At 43.8% G+C, this 7,420-nt stretch overlaps 1 pseudogene; it reads left to right on the top strand.

Moving 5' to 3' along the window:
* The first annotated feature begins 3,690 nt into the window (after nt 1–3,690).
* On the top strand, nt 3,691–4,910 carry LOC132683147 (small ubiquitin-related modifier 2 pseudogene; annotated as a pseudogene).
* The last annotated feature ends 2,510 nt before the right edge of the window (nt 4,911–7,420 follow it).

Here is a 7,420-nt window from a genome sequence, read left to right as displayed (position 1 = left end):
GCCTTGTTAAACTAGCTCTTATCTTCCAAGTTACTTCTTCACCATTTACCACCCCTAGCCCAAACCCCTTGTCAATTCTTCACAAATTTTTATAGCTCTAAAAGGTATAAAACCTTCTTGCTCGGGTCACTTCTTTGGGTCTTTTCTTGGGAAGGCTTCCATGTACATGTAAAATTTTTATTTCTGTTAATCTGTCTTTGTCAGTTTAATTTTCTGATCAACCCTCCCTGCGAGGGTTGAGGGAAACTTTTTCCTCTCCTGCAATGCTATGACCTTTGCAAGGTCCCAAAACCTCCCTTTCATCACCTCAGCCAAGGCATCCTTAATTGATTTCTCTTACACTTGGGGCTCATCAGCTGTTTTGCAGGTGGATGACAGTGTGGAGCGGGTGTGGGGCTGTTGGAAGTGAGACCTTAAGGGCAGAGGCAGAATCAGGAAGAGAGCTGCTGAGATATTCAACTACCTAATCCAATTCTCCATGCACACTCAGCAGCCTCCCCTCCCTCTGCACAACAATGGAAGGAAAGAGGCAGTGGGGAAAAAATAAGGTCCTGTAATACGGTTAGAAGGGGTAATTACCAGGACCGTGGAGCACAGGGAAAGTACCTCCCAGAAAGAAGGGCTAAAGACAGCCTACAAGGATGGAGAGTAAGGGAATTAGTAACAAATGTATGCTTGTGCAGGGAACCAAAAAAAAAAAAAAAATAAATAAATAAATAAATAAAAATAAATCTCTGTGCTGAATTGGCCAGGCACTGGAGAACCTGAGATAGGCAGCAAGGACTGGGCTACAGTACATTCCAGAGAGGAGGAGAAAAAGCTCCAAGCCAGGCCGGGATTTTGCAGCAGCTGCTGTGCCGTGATACAGAGTATCGGTGCCTCGAGGGAGGGATGAGTCAGTCCCAGCAGATCCAAGTTTAGGATAAAAGAGCCAACCAGGAAGGCACTCGGCAAACACCTTCCCTGTGAGAGGGCTACTGACCATTTAGAAGTGGAATCCCCAGCCCCATACAGGACACCAGGGAGGCCCTGGAACGGCTGGAAGGGCTCATTCGCGTAGGGACTGAGAGTGAAGAGCTGTTTTAAACTATGTCCCTTCCTCTACCCGGAAAGTTCCGCCAGATTTGCCACCCGTTGATTGATTTCATAGAGTTGTCTAAAACCAGGGTTGTGTTAGAGCAGAAGGCAAAAGGGTAAGTGCCAGATTATGGTTGTGAATGTCACATCTTGCTGTAGGAGTCAAGGAAGGGTGTTTTGAAACAAGAATTCTTGGTTATGGGTGTGGCTGTAAATGCATCCTGCACCCTGATGCCTCATGGGAGAGAGCTTTGAGTTGTATGGGGATCCGGCCAGAAGGTAAGCTCCAGCACCCCCATCTTGACCTTCATGGCAGTTGGAAGGATGGTGGGGTCAGAGTGCATCACTCAGCCTAAATCTGTGTGGAAAAAGAAAATGACCTGGAGCACATACTGGCCCACTGTTAGTTCATGGTGAGCAGTCCCTTAAACAGTATGTTAGAGAAAAATTCCTGTTTTGGGGAGGAAGTTTGTGACAGGCGACTTTGGTTATATGGTTTTGTGGTACGATATATACATCATGAAACTTGCCATCTTTTAATGATTTAAAAAAATTTTTTTAATGTTTATTCATTAAAAAATTTTTTTAAATGTTTATTTATTTTTGAGACGGAGACAGAGCACAAGTGGGGGAGGGGCAGAGAGAGAGGGAGACACAGAATCTGAAACAGGCTCTGAGCTGTCAGCACAGAGCCAGATGCGGGGCTTGAACCCATGAACCACGAGATGATGACCTGAGCCGAAGTCAGATGCTTAACCTACTGAGCCACCTAGGTGCCCCTATGTTTATTCATTTTTGAGAGACACAGAGCAAGCAGGGGAGGGGCAGACAGAGAGGGAGACCCAGAATCTGAAGCAGGCTGCTGGCTCAGAACTGACAGCACAGAGCCTGACACGGGGCTCGAACCCATGAACCCATGAACCCAGAGATCATGACCTGAGCCAAAGTTAGATGCTTAACCAACTGAGCCACTGAGGTGCTCCTAAGATTTTATTTTAAGTAATCTCTGTGCCTAACATGGGGCTCAAACTCACAACTCTGAGATCAAGAGTCAGACACTCAACCGACTGAGCCACCCAGGCACCCCAAAGATTTTTTATTTCTAAGTGATCTCTACACCCAACGTGGGGCTCGAACTCACAACCCTGAGATTGAGTCATATGCTCCACCGATTGAGGCAGCCAGGTGCCCCTTATCCATTTAAAAATATATATAAATTTATGGGGTGCCTGGATGGCTCAGTCGGTTAAGCATCTGACTTCAGCTTAGGTCATGATCTCACGGTTCGTGAGTTTGGTCCCCCACGTCGGGCTCTGTGCTGGCAGCTCAGGGCCTGGAGCCTGCCTCTGATCTGTGTCTCCCTCCCCTCAGCTCCTCCCCTGCTCACACTCTGTCTCTCTCTCAAAAGTAAATAAAGATTAAAAAAATATATAAATTTAATGACATTAATTAAAACCACAATGTTGTAAACCATCACCACTATTTACAAAGCTTTTTCATCACTCTAAACAGAACCTCCGTACTCATTTGTGTGCTTATTTTTGTTGTTATTGTTTAAATAACTTCTTCTCTAGAATATGTTGGTCTCTGCTGGTAGGTGGGGTCAAGTTATGCCTAGTCAAGAGATTTCTTCACCTGAGTTTCTTTCGTCACAGGGTTGCTGTGAGTTCTTTTTTATGTAAACAGTTTTGCTACTTTCCTTCTCCATATGCACACTTACTTTAACAAAATGGAAATTATATCAAATGACCCCAAATTTAGTGCTTAACACTACAACCCTTTTACTTGCTTACAATTCTGTGAGTCATCAAGTTGGGTAGGAATCAACTGGGCATTTCTTCTGTTGTCATTAACTAGTCTCATTTATGCCACTGCAATCTTCTGGCGGTTCAGCTGGGGCTGGATGGTATTATATGGCCTCATTTGTATGTCCAGTGCTGTCTATGGGCATGGGTGGTACATTTCCTCCAGCATGTTACCTGTGGAGTAGGGTTCCAGATGCAGGAAGAGAGAAAGGTTAAAAGACCCACTGTGCAAACAGTTTTCAAGCTGCAGTCTGGCTCGTTGCTAATGTCCCATTGTCCAAAGCAAGTCACTTGGCCAAACCCAAAGTCTATGTGAGAGGGGACTTCATGAAATATGGATACATACAGCATGGTTCATTGGGGCCATCACTGTAACAATCTACCATACCTATGTACTATTTTGCAGTTTGCGTTCCCCCTTAACAGGGTGTCTGTTTTCCAAGTTGATATAATTATAATAATTACATTTTTAAAAATGTTTATTTATATTTGAGAGAGAGAGACAGAGCGCCAGTGGGGGAGGAGCAGAGAGAGAGGGAGACACAGAATCCAAAGCAGTCTCCAGGCTCTGAGCTGTCAGCACAGAGCCTGATGCGGGGTTTGAACCCAAGAACCATGAAATCATGACCTGAGCCAAAGTTGGAGGCTTCACTGACAGGGCCACTCAGGTGCCCCTATCATAATTACATTTGTAATGACGACAAAAGAGTTAATCAAAGGACTATGCCAAAATGTACCTAATCATTATTGCTTTTTTTTTTCTTTTGTGGTTTGTTTTCATTTTCACTGTTATAAAGAAGTCATTAAGGTCTCCCTCCTCCACTGTTGCCACCTCCTTCTGCTGCTCCTGGTGCTGCTAGTATGCTAGTTAAGTGCGGATCTGGTGCCTCTTGTGAAGCAGCAGCTGAAGAGACCCCAGCACTCAGCGAGGCCCGCAAAAAGCCCAAGGAAGGAGTCAAGACTGAGAACAATGATCATATGAATTTGACAGTGACAGGGCAGGATGATTCTGTGGTGCAGCGTAAGATTAAGAGGCACACACTGCTTAGTAAACTAACGAAAGCCTTTTGTGAATGGCAGGATTTGTCCATGAAGCACAACAGATTCTGATTTGATGGGCAGCCAATTAATGAAACAGACACGCCTGCACAGTTGGAAACGGAGGCTGAAGATACAGTTGATGTGTTCCAGCAGCTGACGGGAGGCATATCCTGAAAAGGGAACTTGCCACTTCACTCCAGAACTCTGTTCCTCCAGACCAAGAAGGCATTCTCGATTAGAAAGCCACAATTTGGTTCCACCACATCCTGAGTACTATAGTTTTCTCTATTCTTTCATTTTCCCCTTCCCCATTCCTTCATTGTACATTAACGTACTGTGGATGTGCACAAGCATATTGCAGGTTTTTTTTTTTTTTAATTAAATGGCCAATGTTATGTTTGGTGCCTGTCACATGGAGATGGGATGGGGAAAAATACTGGTTCTGTGATAATACCCCCTTTCTCCATTAGTGGCATGCTCATTCAGCTCTTATTTTTACATTCCAGTAAGTTATTTTGCTCTCACTGTTTAACAAAAAATGAACAACATAAAAATCCTTGCACACCTTGTGTGATTGGAGAATTTTAATGTTTTTCATTTATCATTGTAAAACCAAGGGCAATTTTATAACATTTTTGTACATAGCTGTTAGATATAGGGCACTCTGTCTTTAAGTAGGGATAAATTACTCTAAGAGAAATGAATCCTAGATACTTTTCCCTTCAAGTCAGCATCTTGTTGTTGAAACAAATTTCTTGTTTTAAAAAAAGTAATTAAAGGGGCGCCTAGGTGGCTCAGTGGGTTGAGCATCCGACTTCGGCTCAGGTCACGATCTCGTCATTCGTGAGTTCGAGCCCCGCGTCGGGCTCTGGGCTGATGGCTCAGAGCCTGGAGCCTGCTTCCGATTCTGTGTCTCCCTCTCTCTCTGCCCTTCCCCCGTTCATGCTCTGTCTCTCTGTCCCAAAAATAAATAAACTTTAAAAAAAATTTTTTTTTTTAAATAAAAAAAATAAAAAAGTAATTAAATAGATATTTGTTGAATGTCTACTATGTGTAAGGACTTATTCAAGAACACTAAGGATACCTATTTGCTTAAATTTTTTTCAGGGGAAATTCAGACAAACATGAATATATAAAAAGCACTATGGAGAGAAAGCAGAGAAGGCAGATTACATCCTGGAGAGAAGTTGGGTTGGGTAGGGCTTGCTATTTAAAGTTCATTTAGGGGAACCTGGGTGGCTCAGTCGGTTAAGGGTCTGACTTTAGCTCAGGTCATGTTCTCACAGTTCGTGAGTTCAAGCCTTGCGTTGTGCTCTGTGCTGACAGCTCAGAGCCTGGTGCCTGCTTAGGATTCTGTGTCTCCCTCTCTCTCTCCCCCTCTCCTGCTCACACTCTCTCTTTCTCTCTCTCTCAAAAATAATTGAACCTTAAAAAAATGCTTTTGGGGGCACCTGGCTGGTTCAGTCAGGAGAACATCCAACTCTTGATCTCAGGGTCATGAGTTTGAGCCCCATGAAGGCATAGAGATTGCTTTTAAAAAATGGCTTAAACTGGGCACATGGGTGGCTCAGTGGGTTGAATGTTTGATTCTTGGTTTTGGCTTGGGTCATGATCTCTAAGTTTGTGAGTTCAAGCCCTGTATCCAGCTCCAAGTTGATAGCTTGGAGCCTGCTTGGGATTCTCTCTCTTTCTCTCTCTCTCTCTCTCTCTCTCTCTCCCTCCCCCTCTGCCCCTTCCCTGCTCTCCTATGCTCTCTCTCTCTGAAAATAAATAAACTTTTAAAAAATGGCCTAAGGGGCGCCTGGGTGGCTCAGTCGGTTGAGTGGCCGACTTCGGCTCAGGTCATGATCCTGCAGTCCGTGAGTTTGAGCCCCGCGTCGGGCTCTGTGCTGACAGCTCAGAGCCTGGAACCTGTTTCAGATTCTGTGTCTCCCTCTCTCTGACCCTCCCCCGTTCATGCTCTGTCTCTCTCTATCTCAAAAATAAATAAACGTTAAAAAAAAAAATTAAAAAATGGCTTAAACGATAAATGGAGCCTTAAAAAATAAATAGGGGTGCCTGTCTGGCTTAGTCAGTAGAACTTGTGACTTGATTGTAGGGTTGTGAGTTCAAGCCCCACACTGGGTCTGGAACCTACTTAAAATTTAAATACAGACACACATACATACATACATACATACATAAAATAAACCCACAAACAACTAAATAAATAAGATACCTGTGTAACTCCCACCCTTAAAAACATTTTTTGAGGGGCACTTGAGTGGCTCAGTTGGTTGAGTGCCAACTCTTGATTTAGGCTCAGGTCATGATCTCACAGTTGTGGGATCAAGCCCTGAGTCCAGCTCATGGAGAAGTGAGGAACCTGCTTGGGATTTGGGATTTTCTTTCTTTCTGCCCCTCCTCGCCGCCCCCCCTCCCCCCCGCCACCCATGCACACATGGGCTCTCCATTTCTCTCAAAATAAATAAACTTTAAAAAATGTTTTTGAATTATGTTCTAAGAATAAAAGATTATTTCTCTTGCATCATATCCTTGTAAGAAGAAGTGAAATCAGTGGGACATAGGGTAGGAATATTAAAACTTTCACAATGCATTGCTCAATTGCTCTCCCAAGGGCTTTACCAATTTATACCACCACCAACAGGAATTTGCCAGTTTCCCTGCTTTGACCACAGTTAACATGGAACATTCTAATTAAAAAAGAAAACTTTGTTAGTTTAATAGGTAAGCCTGGATTTCCTTCTTTTAAGACAGTATTTTATATAGTCTTTTACCTTTTCTTTTTTGAAGTTATCTCTAGAGCCAACGCAGGGATTGAACTCACAACCTGAGATCAAGAGTCACATGCTCTGCTGACTATCCCAATAGTCTTTTATCTTGACCACTTCAGTCTTTTTTTTTTTTTTTTTTTAAGCTTATTTATTTACTTTGAGACAGGGGGAGAGAGAATAAGAGGGGGAGGGGCAGAGAGGGGGGAAGGAAGAGAAAGAATCTCAAGCAGGCTCCTGGGTCTGCTCTGAACAGGACTCAGGACTCCATCTCAGAACCATGAGATCATAACCTGAGCCAAAATCGGGTCAGAGGCTTAACCGACTGAGCCACCCGGATGCCCCTTGACCACTTTAGACTTTTGCACTTTTTAGTTTTTGAGCTATAATTGCTATTTTCTGTTGCTCTGTGGTGGGTTTGGCTGGGGTGGGGAGGTCGAGGAGACTAAGAGGCACACCCACATGTGCACACACATGCAAAAACGTGGGCATGATCACATTCGGACATATTCACGTTTCCTGGTGTGAATAAAAAATGGGGATAAAATATCTGGAATCATAAAGGGCCAAATACAGAGGAAACCAAATATTTTTAATCAGGGGACTTAGGTAGGTATTTCTTTGAATAGTGGTTGTATTTTGGCCCTTAAGAGGGATAAAATGTTCCTTGGCAGGAGCCCATCTGGGTCTGTGCAGTTCAGACCCTGTGCTATGTGTTCTGCTTGG

The sequence above is a fragment of the Panthera onca genome, chromosome C2, assembly GCF_046562875.1.
Source record: "Panthera onca isolate mPanOnc1 chromosome C2, mPanOnc1 haplotype 2, whole genome shotgun sequence".
In the NCBI taxonomy this organism is placed as follows: Eukaryota; Metazoa; Chordata; class Mammalia; order Carnivora; family Felidae; genus Panthera; species Panthera onca.
The sequence above is the reverse complement of the archived record's forward strand: the minus strand, read 5'-3'. Positions and strand labels throughout refer to the sequence as shown.